Source organism: Dermacentor silvarum, chromosome 2, assembly GCF_013339745.2.
Source record: "Dermacentor silvarum isolate Dsil-2018 chromosome 2, BIME_Dsil_1.4, whole genome shotgun sequence".
Taxonomy (NCBI): domain Eukaryota; kingdom Metazoa; phylum Arthropoda; class Arachnida; order Ixodida; family Ixodidae; genus Dermacentor; species Dermacentor silvarum.
In genome coordinates this window covers 23266292-23283314 of record NC_051155.1, presented here as the reverse complement: position 1 = coordinate 23283314, position 17023 = coordinate 23266292, and the positions used below count along the sequence as shown (strand labels likewise).

The 17023-nt window shown below is 50.1% G+C and overlaps 1 protein-coding gene across 1 annotated transcript in view; it reads right to left on the bottom strand.

Annotated features, from left to right (window-relative positions):
• The window catches only part of LOC125942932 (uncharacterized), a 28800-nt gene extending 15208 nt beyond the window's left edge, over positions 1-13592 (bottom strand). Inside the window, exon 1 of the mRNA XM_049661194.1 lies at positions 13574-13592. The gene's annotated coding sequence lies outside the window, so the exon portion shown is untranslated. The remainder of the gene's footprint in view (positions 1-13573) is intronic.
• Between the last annotated feature and the right edge of the window lie 3431 nt (positions 13593-17023).

The window sequence follows — 17023 nt, the reverse complement described above, 5'->3', positions numbered from 1 at the left end:
TTATTGCAGCCGCTTCCGTGACCTGCTCGTGCCTTCGACCGTGTGGGAATTGAACTGTACGGGCCGCTACCGCTAACACCTGCTGGCAAACGATGGATTATTGTCGCAGTTGATCACCTTACACGCTATGCTGAAACCGCCGCTCTACCTGCAGCAACCGCCAGTGACGTTGCATCCTTTCTGCTTCATCGTTTCATTCTTCGTCATGGCCCACTTGGGAACTGCTGAGCGATACAGGTCGTGTGTTTTTGTCACAGGTGGTTGAAGCTCTGCTTTCTCAATGCCACGCAGTTCACCGGACCACCACTGCGTACCATCCTCAAACTAACGGGCTTACGGGGCGTTTCAATCGAACCCTTGGTAATATGCTCGCCATGTACGTTTCATCGGAGCATACAAACTGGGACATCATCCTCCCATTTGTCACGTACGCATACAATACGGCTACCCAAAGCACTACAGGATTTCCCCCGTACTTCCTCCTCTACGGTCGCGATCCTTCCCATACCAGCGATACTGTTTTGCCTTATACACCAGACGCGTCCGAGTGTGCTCCAGTTTCAGCCGCCGCCCGATACGCCGAGGAATGCCGTCAATTAGCCCGACATTTCACCTCCGACGATCAACAACGACAAAAAGCCAATCGTGATGGCGATGCTACGATTCCGAACTTCGCTCCCGGCTCACTTGTCTTGTTATCCGTGCCTTCTACCACGCCTGGACTTTCGACAAAACTTCTCTCGAAGTATGATGGACCATACCGCATCGTTGAACGCACCTCTCCGGTCAACTATGTCATAGAGCCGCTTGCACCGACTTCCGACAAGCGCCGCCGTGGACAGGATATTGTCCACGTTCAGCCCTTGAAACCATTCTATGCCAACGACGTCTCCACGTCGTAAGTCGCCAGGATGGCTCCGGTTTTGCACCGGGGGTAATTGTAATGAAGAAGAAGAGCGCAAGGACAAGGCCAGCCAGATCGACTGTTTAATGCCTCCAGTGGGCCAGCCGTATCGCCAGTGCTTAGCACGAGTGTGAGCCGTTCGGGCAACCAGCTGTTCCTGCTCTGCGTCACCTGCCTTCTCGGTTACGAACAGACGCTACCACTTGAATTGTTCAGTACACCCCTTTACATTATAATTATAAGGCCTTTTATTTACTGTGGGATTCCTCGGGCTAAAGCAAGAAAATTGCATTTTATGCAAAGTGCTTCCTTCCAGCCACCCCCTCCCCCCACAAGAAAAATTCAACCCCTCCCCTGGCTGAGATCCTGGGTGCGCTACTGTGACAGATGGTTAACCAGCCAAGCTGAAACGTGCGGCCCCAGTGTTTATGACTGGGTTAATAATCCTGACGGCTCATTAAAGTATTTCTCAATTATTGGTTACGTTATTGTGTTTCTTTTTTAGGTTACACGCACGTTCGGCTGCGACGAAGAGAATGACGTCACGGACGGCATACCCGCAGTCCGCCGTTGTCGCTTGCATTCGATGTCTCGAGTTAGCTCGGCGGCGTGGTTAGCAGCATTCTCGAGCCATTGCCATTTGCGATTATTCGAAATTAAATTGCTTCATAATTAAATCTGTCCGTTACGGTGAGACACTGAATGGCTCGTACCCCCTTAAGCAACCTCCGTAAACGCGGCTTCCCCATTACGACTACATTACAACGCTGTAAGGAGGTGCGGCAACGGAGCCAGCTCTGGAAGAAGACGACAACGAACGCGGTAGTGGTTGGATGAGCGCAACCCGAGGGGCGTCAACGAGCCAGCTGCGGAAGACGACGACGACGTTCGAGCCACGATGATAGTTTTCTGTACACAGGTGACTAACAGACGCTTTTTCCTTTCGCCTAGCCATATAAAGCTTCGCTTCAAAGAATTGCTGCACAAAGTGTTGCATATAATTGTCAAAGTTCGCGAAGATCTTAGGCGGACAGCAGAAATCAAATGGACACACTGGCAATCAATACTTCCGAAGTCTTGTGCTGACGTCGATAAGATTCGATTATGGTGACACAAATAACTTTCGGACTTGTTTTGGTAGACAGCGTGACTACGACGACATGGCGACGACGGGAGCATGGTCAAAACGGCATGACGACCATATTATTTCTCTTTTATTTCGAGGGCTCCTAGAATTTCTTTTGGTCGGAAAAAAACAGACATCATGTAAGGCCAAAGTTGCTTCAAGAATTACTATTAATAACAGCAATTTGTGAACGCACTCCACAACTTATCCACTTACGCCTTGTCGATGAGGTACGTTAAATCACATTCAGATAATTAAGCTTTTCTTAATAATTACTAAATAAACATACTCATGACTACCGCGAGCAACGACTAACAACGTACATTGATCGCCGTTCGCGTGAAGCCTTCGGCGATATTCAGTCGGAATAGTCAGTATGTGTGGCTGCTTTACGTCATCTTCTGCCAGGCAAGATATGGCGTTCTCAGAAAGGCCTTCACGGTTGCCAACGTAGACACATCGCTCTTGCAGGAGTAGCTGGAAGAAAATAGCCGCTCCTTTTGCGGAATTTTTCTATTCCGTCCTTGTTCTTGACACTGCTGCACCAATTAGCTTACATTTCTAAATATACTACCGGCATCATTCATCACTCCTGCGACACGCACAGGGCGATGTTGTAACCTACGATCCGCCGAGATGGCAAGGAGGCGGTGGTGTATTTCTGATCGTTTGAACTGGCTGTACGCTGTGTTAAAAACTTAAGAAGCTGGCCACTGCCTCCGTCAAGCTGCTCAGTGCAGTACCTTTAATGTGGCTGATCCTTCTTTGTTATCGAGAAAAATGACGTTGAGTTGAATTGCGAAAGTGCTCGTACGCTGTGCTTTGCGTTGATAAACCCCAGATAATTCATATTCAGAGCACGCCACTACAACGTATCTTATCAGCCATGGGTACTTGAAAACGTCAAAGCGCTACAACTTCAGTAATCTCGGTAGTTTGAGACTCCTGCTTGGATACAGTGCATAAAAATTTAGATGCACCAAAGCAATGGCTAATCGCCATCTCATAAACGCTTATCATCCAATTGTCTTTGTCACCAACAGAGCGGTACTATTTTTAATTTTGAAGGTGTTAACACCTCTACCTCTTCGGCAGCCAGTAAATTATAACTTCCAGGGTCGTTTCGAAACACATTTTACTCGGTATTCGCAACACATGTTTACCGCGGTGCGGTACAGACGAAAAAAATAAGTACTTCGATAATCTAATATGTACATTAAATAAATAAATCTTCAAAGCGCCAGTGGCGGCGCCCTACAGGCCACGCCGGTCGATGGCACTTGGCGACGCTTGGGACGCCGTCTCGGCCTCGGCCATCGTCGTCATCGTCGTCGCCGTCGAAGCACAGCGATCGGCCAGCATCACGTGCTTCGACTGGCAGTCGCTTCTCTGAGGATGTGCGTGAGGGCGACCAGCGCTGCCACCACGAACGAGACGACTGCAGACATTTGCGCGAACCACAGGGCAGGACTGCGAAGAACGGGACTGTCGTGAATGCAAATAACGACGGCTTTCTGTCACAGTGCGGGTAGTCGCCATCCAACTCGCAGACAACAATTCCGCAAGAAGTACACACACGTACGCACCGCGGTATCTACATTGGTCGTCCGTGCTACAAAGCATATAATTACCGACAGACATAATTATTAACAAAGATTCGCTTCCGCCAATTCGTCACGAAAATGGACGCACGTAATTGGCTGGAGCATCTATAAACGCTCTCTTTGAGTTGAGCAGGGATGTATTTGACCCGCACCAGTAGCCTGGTGGCACACGGTCGCCGGTTCGACCCGAGCCGCGGCGGCCACATTGCGATGGCAGGTGGAATGCAAAAGTGCTGGTATATATACCGTGTTTCGGGTGCATGTTACGAAACCCCAGGTGGTCAGAATTATTCCGGACACTACGGCACGTAAAAACCAATACTTAATTAAAAATTTTTGAAAGTGAGGACAGAGCGTCTCTTAAGTGGTTGTTAGGTTGTTGCAGACGTTTGCTCAAACAATCACCAGTCTGCCAGTCTGCTTTTCCGTATAAATTCTCAGAGTTCCGACAGCTGCCTAGTGCGGCCACTGTATTCTTTGACTGTCACCAATTGGAGCATCGTACAATAATTACTAGAGTATAGAAATCTGGCATTCGTGTTAATGGGAGGTGCAATAGACTGGCTGTTCAGCCAGCGCTGCAATCACGGATTTTCCATACTGCATGGATGTCAGCATGGCAATGAGTGCCTGGATTTGCCCAAGTTTGGCAAACATATTGGCACGCTTAGAATAATATAAAATCCGCATGTTTGAATGCCAAGGTTTTTTTTTACAAACTAAAAAAAAGAGAAATATGTCGTTAGAACACTCACTGGGACTCGTATTTATAATGTTATGAGTATTACTATTATCATTATTCGTATTTTTAATCGTAAACATCCGTGCCGTCATCCATCGCCATGGATGTCAAAGCCAGACCCCCTCCACCACCATGGAGAAAAACCTGGAACCGCGCCTGTGTGTCACATTGCACAGACGACGACGTGACTGACCAAATGACTTCGCCATGTGACAGAGTTCGAGAAAACTTGTCCGCCAGCCCATGGTTCGCAGCGCGCTCTGTTCTTGTTGCTTTACTCTTCGCAGTGTGCTTCTGCGCTCCGCTAACCAACTGCGTCTAAAACTACGGTTTTGGTACTTCAGTGGGACGTCACGAATTTCATCCTATATTCTTTGAACTTTCGGCCGTTTCGCACCCAGCAGATTATATCACCAAACTTCCTGCGCTCTATAAACATTTTACAGCGTTTTGGCTCATTTTGTTTCTAAACAATGTACCACATTTATCTTGCCTGCATTCCCTGCTTGTGCACCCACTACTTTCCTGCCAAGAACGGTATCACTCACTGATACGCGCAAGCCGTTCGCGATCTACAAATACCGTGCATGCAGCGTTAAAGAAATTAAATGTACACAAGATAGCTGACGATTACTGTTTTTGTGGAGATAAAAATCCAGAATGACCCGGTTTTTTTTAAAGAAATAAATGGTTACAAATGCTACAAATAGATTTGATTCGCGCAGTTTTCTTGAACGTAGGTTGCCGGAGCGTATATAAGTGGTTCATGCAAAGTTGCATTGCAATGTTATATCAATCAACAAATAACTAGAAGTGAAGCCCGTCAAAGTCTATGACGTCCCGAGAAGCTGATGCGAGAAGTACAACGAGGCGTCGCCGACGTTTTTCATATCTTGCGCAATTTTCTGGCTTAAGCTATGAACCGCTCGCTGAAAGAATGAGCGTTTCCGCATTACAGAAACGCAGTAATTCGCTGACTCAGCTTAAATAAAATCCCCATTTAATGGCTCCTCTTTCATACACATTCACGAGCGCGCTATGTATAACCACTATGCGTATATCGTAGCTGCACTCACCAATGCTGGCGCTTCCTCCGCGCCTTCGGAGGATCCAGAAAGGGCGCCTGGAGCGTCGGGAAGGCCACGGAATCGCCCGAGTCGCAGAACACTGCCTGCGCCTCTGGTGCTGCGTCTTCACTGTCGCCTCGAATCGTCCGTGGCAGCGCGCTGCGCGGAAGGCGACGACGATGGACAGTGAGGCCCAGACCACGTCGCACCGGAAGAATAGAGCACCACTCGTGTCCTGGAGTTGGCATGGCCTCGTCCTCTCTTCGGCACCCGAAAGTGTTATGGCTAGGAAAGCGGACCTTGACGTTGTGCTGTGAGACATACAAACGCTAGAATTGATCTGGCAGGTTGCTTACTCATAGGTACTATTCATAAACGTTGGTTTTCCTAATTGTCCCCGCACTGCAGTAGAATGAGGTAAAAACATGTGCAACACGTGCATTGGCTCACACGTGCGTCCTTGGCATACTGTGCAGCTAAAGACTTCGCGTCATATATCTTTCAGCCTTCACTAAGCTGTTGCGGCCCGCCGAGTATAGGCTTACTGGCTTTGGCGCTATGCCCTCAACAAACATTATCCCGATACATAACCGAAACTTTCCTGAAAGCCAACTCTACTCCCACTGCCAGGACTGCCTCAATACAAAGCATCAGCTGCGGACTTGCTCCACATCTTTACCTCGCACTGCGGGACATTTTTGCTGCCCTCGTAACAGAACCCCCGTTCCTGGATTGAATGGATCACTCACTGAAAGCTTGCAATAAACATGGTGGAACCTTCTGGTTACAACTCAAGAGAAAAACTCAATTTTGAGAACTCCACCGCGATGTAGGAAAAAAAAAGTATTCGGACTTTGGATACTTAGGCACTCAGCAATTTGCTGCCTATGCATCTTGTCGAGCGGGCGAGTGACACAACAGCTAACTCTCCGGGCGTGCAAGTGCCCGACCGCGTTTATTGAACGCTTATATAGACGAGGATGCAGTGCTGCCATCTAGTGGTACTGGCGTACACTACATCCTCTTTTCTGTTAAATAAGAACCACAAAACAGGAACTCTTGCTCCGGCACAAAACGTTCATAGGTCGAGCCTTCTCGGCCTGCGGATCTTTCTGCCGAACCTAGAGACGCGTGGCGTAGAAGTAGGGTGCATTTGCAGTCGAGGTGCTTTCTCGAGGCGATGCGGTTTCCTGGTCTTGAGCTGCTTGATCAGCTCCAGGCGTTGTTGGGGACATGGCGGTCTGCTCCGCCGCGGGAGTTCCAGGCGTACTGGTAGTCCCTTCCACGGGACCTCCCGTCGTTGGTACTAGGTGCATCTGGTTGCGCTGGAGTACACCTGTGGGAGTCTCCACCACGTAGGAGCGAGGGCGTTGTGCTGGCCCCATGACGATTGCGGGGGAGTTGACGTCCCGTACCCAGACCTGCTCGCCTGCCTGAAGAGGCCGCAGTTCATGAGCCGCGTGTCTTCTGTTGAAGTCAGATGCTTGGTGCCTGCGGTTATCTTGATCACGCCGAGTGAATGGGACCGACGGCGGCCAGGTAGGCTCCAGCTGATGTGACGCCTTCGGTACCCGGTCTGTAGGCGTCTGCCCATGAGCAGCTGAGCAGGGCTCACTCCGTTTACCCCAGGGGTGTCGCGGTATGCCAGGAGCGCAAGGTATGGATCATCCGCTTTCCGCAGCAGGTCCTTAACCGTCCTCACCATCCGTGCCACCTCCCCGTTGGACTGTGGAAAATGGGGGCTGCTAGTGACGTGGCGGAAACCATAGGAATCGGCGAAGGCGGAGAACTCTCTTGCAGCAAACTGAGGACCATTATCGCTGCGCACCAGTCTTGGGATCCCGTGGCGCGCGAAGACGCTCTTGATGACGTTGATCACCGCAGGTGCTGACGTCGAGCGCAGGCTGATGACCTCCGGGAAGCGTGACCGGTAATCCACCAGAAGGACGTAGTCCTGGCCGTTGACATGAAAGATCGATGCCCACCTCTTACCAGGGCCGAGTCGGAGTGGCTGACGGCAGCATAGGTTCCGAGCGCTGCACCGTGGTTTCGGCGCACGTGGGGCAGTTTGACACCAGTGTCTCAAGTCCTCGGAAGAGGCTGGGATCGAGACGCAAGTCGCCCAAGGGCAGTGGAGTCCCCGAGACTTGGTCGACAAACGTGCAGACGCCCAAGGCCTGGATTGCCGGGAAGCCCAGCAGCGGGACCGTCTTGGTTGCCAGGACGTAGAGTAGCTGCTTGGTGAACTTGCCGTTCCATGACAAGGTAGCAACGTAAGTGCCCAAGATCGGTAGAACGTTGTTGCCAGGGCCTTTAAATTGGCTTTTGGGGTCTTGAAGCTTCGAGGGGACGCCAGGGAACGTAGTAGGTACGAGAGAAATTTCGGCGCCAGAGTCCACCTTGAAGGAAAGTGGACACCCATCGATGGGTACTTCGACGAACTTCGCGTTCGGACGCTCTCCCGCAACTGCATGTAGCTCGATGGAGCTGGCAGAAGGCTTCGGTGTGCGCTTCCTGCTGCCGCGTTTCTTCTTAAGGCACACGTTCTCGAAGTGGCCACTTTTGCGGCAAAAATTGCAGGACGCTCTGCGAGTCGGACAGTCGGCGCGAGGATGCAATGTGCGTCCGCAGAATGGGCACAGCTGCTGCGTTGTCCTATCAGGAGACGCTGACGCTGGCTTTTCCTTGCGAACGCGAGCGACGTTGGTGCGAACGCGAGCGGCGTCGATGGCGAGCGTCGATGAATCAGCCGAGTCACGAGCCTTGCGTTCGTTATCGGAGTCTTCGTGTTGGCGAACGTGCGTGAGCGTTTCATGCAACGTCAATCTCGGGTTCCGACAAAGCTGGTCCGAGAACTTGCGGTCAAGCAAGCCCACGAGAAAACGGTCTCGGAAAAGACGCTCTTCAATGTCGGGCGAGGAATAGTTGCAACGCTTGACCATCGTCCGAAGCGCAGTGTAGAATGCGTCGGCCGACTCACCCGGCTGCTGCGTACAGCGGTAAAAGCGAGCAGACTCGTACAGCTCATTCGGCGGGTGGACGAAGTGGTCGTTGAACGCCTTCTTTACGGCGACGACGTCCTTCAGGTCCGCGTCTCCCAGCGTGGTGGACGCGAGGACCACCCTGGCTTGTGCGCCCATGCAGTAGAGCATAGAGCGCACCTGGACCTCCGTCGGAGCGGCGTAAAGTCCAGTGGCGAACGAGTAGTCCTCGTACTGCAGCAGCCATGTGGGCCAGGAGCTGGGGTTGTCAAAGTCAAACGCCGGTGGTGGACGCAGCTGGGCCATGCCATGTAGAGACGCAGCGGCCGACGAAGCAGCGAGCGTTCCGGTAGAGCCTGTACCGGTAGCCATGGCGAAGGAAAGTTGACTTCCTCGACGAAGAGTGGCGGGGCAAGAGCGTGTGTGTCGAAGCCGCAAGTACGGGATCAGCCTAGACGCGATCCCACTTCTGACACCATGTCGAGCGGGCGAGTGACAACAGCTAAGTCTCCGGGCGGGCAAGTGCCCGACCGCGTTTATTGAACGCTTATATAGATTGGATTTGGATTGGATTGGATTTATTGGCCTCACCCTTTGTAACGGGTGGGCATCGCTGTGAAAAAGTAGCGATGCCCTGGCCTTAGTAAATAACAGATATAAGCTGCATGCACACATACGCAGAGTCACAAATGCATTCACACACACTGTCAATATCAAGCACACGCCAAGTTTGGCCGTTAATGTGCGCGCACTATGGCCCACCACTCCGTGGCCACCTGGTTGACTTGGTCACCGCCGAGGATGCAGTGCTGCCATCTAGTGGTACTGGCGTACACTACACATCTGAGAGCGCGTTCTGTATACTTTACTGTAAGACGTCGTACTCAGTGCCACGTTTATTAAGAGACCGATGCATCTCGCAATCGTTCCAATTCCTGACACATTTCTGAGAAAACTCTACAAACGACATTTAAATCGAAATTCTCGCACGTACACATACGTCACTCGTAAAACACCGAAGGCGACTATCATTGTTGGGTAAACAACGCTAAATAACGCAAGTGTCACTAATGTTAGCTTTTTCACAAGCTGTTAGCTAGCGCCCCCTACCTTGTACACCGCGATCTGCGGCCGAGACGCGTCTATTGTGTTGTGGGAGTGTGTGGCAGTGCGAGTGCGCGTTCGATAGTGCGACGACGAAGCTGTGCGAGTGTGAGCGCGAGTTACCGTGTGCGTGTTCGACGGACGCTATGTGCGAGTTCCTGTGCGATAAACGTGAGCCCCTGCGTTGCTCTCTGTGTGAGCACTCTTCCCTTTCCTTTTTCCCTTAATAAATCAAGTTTCATTCAAACAAACCACTGTGACCTGTGAGACGCGGCGGTCTTCAACACCTCAGAAGTGGGATTACTAGGCCCAACGGCGGCCTTCAACACCTCAGAAGCAGGATTACTAGGCCCAACGGCGGTCTTCAACACCTCAGAAGCAGGATTACTAGGCCCAACGGCGGTCTTCAACACCTCAGAAGTGGGATTACTAGGCCCAACGGCGGCCTTCAACACCTCAGAAGCAGGATTACTAGGCCCAACGGCGGTCTTCAACACCTCAGAAGCAGGATTACTAGGCCCAACGGCGGTCTTCAACACCTCAGAAGCAGGATTACTAGGCCTAACGGCTGTCTTCAACATCTCAGAAGTGGGATTACTAGGCCTAACGGACTGAGCGGCACCATGAATGTAAGGGAAGTTCGGAGTGGAGACCCCCCAACCGACAGCGACAACGAGAGTGGTGTTACTGGTGAGACTGTGCGTGAGGCGATTTCCTCCATGGGCACCGACCAAAGTGATGGTGTTACCGTGCGCGAACTATTGAACGCCCTTGTGGAAAAGGACCGCGTCCTAACGACTTTGTTGGAACGCTTGACTCCGTCAGCGACGCCACAGCCCATGTCTGCGGGAACGCCTGGTGGAATCGCTGCGTTCCAAGTGATGCCCGACCTAAGCAACAACATAACAAGCTTTAACGGTTGCGAGGACGCACCCTCAGCAAAGGATTGGATTGAAAATATCCGTACAACTGCGACGCTGCACAGCTGGCCTGAGTCTTTCATGCTTGAGACCGCAAAGTCCCGTTTGACCGGACCGGCGAGAGACTGGCTGCGTTCGAGGAGATCCGAAGTCAAAACTTGGAGCGATTTTGAAGAGCGTTTTCGGCGAACCTTCGTGAGCCAGACGCGTGCGGCGGAACGCTGGCGCAAAATGCACGAGCGAGTGCAACAGCGCAACGAAAGCTCGGTGGCCTATTTTCACGCCAAGGTGCGGTTGTGCAAGGAGGCGAACTTGGATTTTTGGGACACTCGTGAGCAGGTAATTACAGGACTACGTTCGAAACAACTCAGCACGATGTTACTCGGAAAAAGTCATGAGGACGACGACGATATTCTGCACGACATTCAGGAATTCGAGAGGATCGAGCGTGAAAGGCAAGCGTTTTTTGGTTCAGCGCGCGACCATAGAGCGGCGAGCAATGAAGCACGTGCTCCGTACGTGAGCGCGTTGTATGAAAGAAAATCCGTCGAGGAGGGAAGTGCCAAGGACAGGCGACCCCCTCTGACTAACGAAAAAGGAGAGCGAAAGTGCTACAACTGTAGCCAGTACGGACATATAGCGAGAGACTGTCCGCAACCAAAACGACCGATGAAATGTCTCCTCTGCAACGGAACAGATCACACGCAGCGTCACTGCAAGGAGGCACTGCAGCGCAACGAGGCGAACACAGTAACGGAGCCAGTATGTGAAATCAAGAGCGCAAGTGTTTTGCTGAAGGAAGTCACTTTGAACGGAAAGTTCACTGTTGTTGGACTCATTGACACGGGTAGTTCTGGCTGTTTCCTGCGTGCCTCCGGAGCAGCGCGATGTGGCATAGAAATCGTTCCTGAGACAACAGACCTGTATGGTTTTGGAAATAGCACTGTGCCTGCGGCAAAAAGCATTGGAAGGTGCAAGACTGATTTATGCATTGACGGTGTTTTGGCAAAGGACATACCCATTCTTGTAGTTCCAGATGAAGCCCAATCTGTCGATTTACTGGTCGGAAGAACATTCACAGAGTTGCCTTACATCGCGTATACAAGAATTGGAGGTTCTCTGCGGTTTTGGCATTGTAGTGACTGTCCGTTCGCTCAACTGGAGCCCTATGAAAGTTACCAAAGAATGGAGCCTGCGGACCAAGCTGCAGCCGTGATGTCGGAATCGGAAAGCGTGTCGGTTGAAAACAACGTGAGAAAAGCTGCATCGGAAGAAAAGGCCCCTGCGGATGACAAACAGGATGACGGAAACTCTGCTGCTGAGGAGAGAAGTGACGATGAGGAGCCAAAGCTTGGCCTGCTGTACCAGGCACTGGAGCTGTCAGGTTCTCGGCAGCGCAAGAAGGTCGAGCGGCTGGACGTGAGCTTCCGCACAGCGGCACGCGAGCGGCCCCCACCAGAGCAAGGAAAAGGCACACCACTGGGTGACTGCCCCCGAATCGAGCACAACATCAAACGTGAGCGCTCGGAGAGTCTCAAGGGCTTGCATCGACTGCTCTTTGGCCACCCAGGAGCGCCATCCGAGATCAAGAAGAATTTGCGCAAGTTCAATGGGTTTCCCTTTGAGAAGGACTCTGCAGAGTACGTGAAGAGAGAAAAGATGGTTGCAAAGCTCAAAAAGACTGCGCACAGACACTTGCTGGGTATGCTTGATTTGGAGAAGAGTGGCACGGTCGAGGAGTGCACGGATCGTATTCTCAACTTCCTGCTCAAGCCCTTTGATAACAAGAAGCCGCTGCCAGCTACCAAGAAGAGAAAGAGAAAGTCTATGACACATGCTTCCGCTGGCAAGGGCCAGACGAAGAAACAAAAGACGGTAAATCCCAAGGCAGAGAAGGGGAAGGCATCTCGAAAGCGGCCTGCAAAGAAGACCAGCACTCCTGCCAAGCGGAGGAAAGTAGCAAAGAAAGAGGAGTCCGACGAGGACGACGAGTCTGACGAGAAAGAAGTACGCGACGACGCGCACGTTTCGCAATTGAAGGCGTGGCCATCGACAAGTAAAACGTCTCACCTAGACGACGACGAGGAGTCAGATGAACCGAGCACCAACTTGACCAGGATCAGTACGACGAGCCTTTGGCAGTTAGACGCCCACGCAGGCAACGAGTAGTACCTGCCAGACTACGCGACTGCATACCATAAGACAGCTAGCGTTCTCTCTGTGTGTGTGTGTTACTGCGATTACCTTAACGAGGACGTTAAGATTTCAGGACGGCCGAGATGTTAGCTTTTTCACAAGCTGTTAGCTAGCGCCCCCTACCTTGTACACCGCGATCTGCGGCCGAGACGCGTCTATTGTGTTGTGGGAGTGTGTGGCAGTGCGAGTGCGCGTTCGATAGTGCGACGACGAAGCTGTGCGAGTGTGAGCGCGAGTTACCGTGTGCGTGTTCGACGGACGCTATGTGCGAGTTCCTGTGCGATAAACGTGAGCCCCTGCGTTGCTCTCTGTGTGAGCACTCTTCCCTTTCCTTTTTCCCTTAATAAATCAAGTTTCATTCAAACAAACCACTGTGACCTGTGAGACGCGGCGGTCTTCAACACTAAGAGCGCAAGGTTCTAACGATACCTAACCAAGGTCTTGTGTGTGTGCGCTGCAGTTTCATGATGGACTTTACAACATAGGAGATGCTGCCTAATCATTCTAATAGAAGTAGGATCACATGCTTATATTACGATTTCCATGTGGGCTAAGGTTAACTTCTCTGACCTACTACTCTGAGCTTTCTTGAAAGCTCGCGAAGTAGCCAGTAATACGCAGAATAAATTGTACATTGCACCTAACCCTCTTTTTTAATCATCATATATTATTTTTAATCATCGTTAATGTTCCTCATCGTATATGAGAACTGAACAAAACCCAGGACAATCGCAGTGTTTCGTTAGCAGCGCAAAACTGGATCGCCTGAAAAGTCCGAGAGAGAGCGCGACTCCGCGAATGCAGCTCAATATAGATCTGTCAATTCTTCGCAAGCGAGGCTTACTTCATGAGCAGTGCGAAAAACTTAGCTGGTCGCGGCCATTCGCGTCTACCCGAAAGGAAAGGTCGCGAACAGAGACAAGTCTTACCGTGGCGGAGTCGGTCGTTCCAAATGCAGGCCTGGAACGAGGATAGCGCGAGGAGCACGAGCTTTGAAACGCTCGTGTCACTTCCTCTTTGCCGGAAAAGGGGGGGGGGGGGGGCATTATCCGCATCCTTCCACCATCCGCACGCCCTGTAAGCCTTGCGTTGCATTTAGGGCAATAAGCCTCTGGATTCAATCGATGACAATGCCTCTCGTCAGTTTTGGCTATTCCACACGAAGAAGCGTGGCGCGTGGCGCATGCAGAAATTTATACTACTGAAGGGGAATGCAAAAACAGCTAACATTCCAAGAAGATGCCGCGCACCCATGTCGTTTTTTTTGTTCATTTCTTCCTTCCTTTCTTTAACATGGTGTAATCGTCACACAGTAAAGAAAAATATTTTCACGAAATTTGTGCCAAAATGTGGCCCAAATATATCACAACACTCAGCCAGCATACCCACAGAGTTTCTGTACATGAGTCCTGAAACCAAAACATATTCTTGGAGGTGCCGCTCTCTTCGTCGTCAACAGAGACGACGTGAACATGGGGGCTCCGTGCTACACCCACGGCCTATAGACGCTGCACTGCAGCAAAAATATCACCGTAAGGAACTCGATCGAACTCGAGGATGAGAAAGAAGTTGATGATAATGGTTATTATAATAATGATGATGGTAATGGTGATCTCAGACGGGCACATAGCCACAACGAGGGATTAACCAACAAACGGGCAGTAAAACAAGTCTGAGGCGGGCAGAAGTGAAGGATAGTAGAAATAGTAATAATGAGAATGATTAAGCATGCCGAGAATGCACCAAGCCGTTGCCGGGAATGCAGCCGGCAGCAAGAAAAGAAGGGAGAAAGGAGAAGAAGTGGGTTGGGACGTTACCGTCGCCTGTGCTACCACTGCAATGCTACCTCTGCAATGAACCAGAATCCACTGATCACTTTTTATTATTGTGTCGGCGGTTTTCTAATCATCGACAACGATGTTTGGAAATTCCACTTCGTAGTCTAGGACTGCGGTTAAGAAGCTCAGTTATACTCTCACTTGGAGCCATGGTGTTAGGATACTGCCACGGGAATGTTTGCTGAGCCATTTATAATTTTCTATGACACAAAAACATTGCCTTATTAAGATTTTCCCATTATTCTATGTTTGATTAATTTATCCTTCAAAAAGTAAATTCACAAAATCACAATTGTAATATTAATGTTATTATTCAAAATTTACATCTATCCTTTACTGTATTTAATTAACCAGTTCATATCAGTATTTCTATCTAGGCAAGGCTGACTAATTTAGTATAGACTAATTTATTTCATTTATTATCGGTAATTTCTCATCTTCAATTATTCATTTATTTTCCTTTTTTATTACTTATTTTTTTCTAAACTAACTTATTTTAAGTTTCGATCATAATACCACCCGGTTCGTGGCCTATCCCCCTTAGTGGGTTGTGCCATTGATTGAGACATCATCATCATCATCATCATCATTTGCGCCCTCGGCTCGAATACGGGAGAATGCAGGAGAGGAATGCTGGGGGAGAGGGAGCCTCAATACAGCGGGAATGTGGCTAGCCTGCTCTCACCTTTGCCTCACAGCATTTGACGATGATGATGAAGCCTCAATTAATGGTACATTGGATTTGCTTGTGTCCGGATTACAAGCAAAGCACTCCAAAACTTCTTGCGAAACGTTCCCTCGACGGCGCTTTACAAATTCTAGTATAATAACAAAATATAAGACATGGCCTCGCGAGGTCAAAGAATGTACATTTATTTGACCTTGATCTTGCTCCTTGGTGACATAGCAGAACCCGCTCTGGAGGATCGGCCATGAATCTGGCGGGGAAAAGACTATAGCGTCATCACACTGCACCAGGGGCAGATCCCGCGATATGTTTGTGGGTGCATTTTGCTGTATCTGTGTAGGTTTTGGAATGTGTTAGTCTGAATAAGTCTGAGAGCTACTGCCTCTTCAGTGCTGAGCTTCTTGTAAGGAGGAGGATAAATCCTGCGGTTGAGTCGCTGGATCTCGAGTCGGTCGCAGTAATTGGATGGCAGGGGCACGAAAGGGAAAATAAGGTGAAATGAAACTGATTTGGAAATTAAATAGCAACTGTTACTATACTTAAGGCTAAGGTAACTAAATAGGGCAGTTAAATTATGCGAGTAAAATACAACAAAAAATATTAGCATGCAGTTCTATTTATCATTCATCGGGGCTTTCCTTGCTCCCTTATTTTTGGCAGTTGGGGGGGGGGGTTGAACTGTTTTTAGGTCCATCAGCAACCGACGTACGACCTCCCACATTAAAATTTGGCGCTGCGGTCAATTCAAGGCGGTATGACAATTTATCTCCCTTCCATGCTTCGCTTTACATCGAGTGGATGTGCGCGTTCTTTTTTTTTCGTTCAGATGTTGGGGGGAGGGGTGCTCTCAAATTTAACGTGGGTTTTATGAATGCATCATGGTGTCGCCCCGACATCATGGAGGGGCCTCAATCACCGATTGCAGTTACCGAATTACAGGAATTCAGCGAAATCTGGAATTTTTTTCCGACCTCTCTTGAGCAAACCAATAATAGTGTCTATTGTTACAGCTATAAGGTAAAACGGATAGGGGTAGACGCACACACCTGCTTCTTCCCGTATAGTCTTGTTCGCGCTGGACCTCTAACATGGACAACTTTCGGCATTTCCGCATCAGCTGTGTCTACGTACGCTTCTGCGACCACCTTCGGGCATCAAGGAAAAACAACAGAACGAGGTTCACGCAAAAATGTTTACTTGGTCTTAACAAAACAATATTTTACTGCACGATAGTGCTTACGAACAAAATAAAACGTTATTGTATGTACATAAACTAATAAAATATATTAGATGCCACAGGAGGTGCTGACACGCCCCTGCCGTCGGCGGGTTGCAGCGACGCCGCCGACGCCGTTGGCGCCTTCAGCGTCTCCGTCGTCATCGTCGCCGTCCAGGAAACCTCTGACGTCACGTGTCCTCTTCGTCGCCATCCTTGCCTCTTGGAGCAGCACGTGCGTCAGGGCGACGAGCGCGGCCACCACGAACGTGACGACGACTGCCGACATCTGGATGAACCACAGTGGGCCTGCGCGAGACGTCGCCGTAGTCAGCCACGTTTCAAGGAATAATTTTCTGTCGCGATCGGCCAATACGACAACGGCGGTCGATAGACGTATTGCAGAGAGTCTTCGTGGCAGAAAGGCTTGGCACACTGGGTCTACGCAGACAAGGCTGACAAAATGTTTTCGTAGTTGTAGAAATATTGTTACGGGAAAAAGGAGAAATATATTTGCACTGTATTTATACAAGAATGGCATGCGGCTGACAAGATTATAGTTAGCTCGCGAAGTCCAGAGCGTCGTCTTCTTCAAGTTATCTCAAAACGTCTTCTTCATCACTCTGTCACATGACCC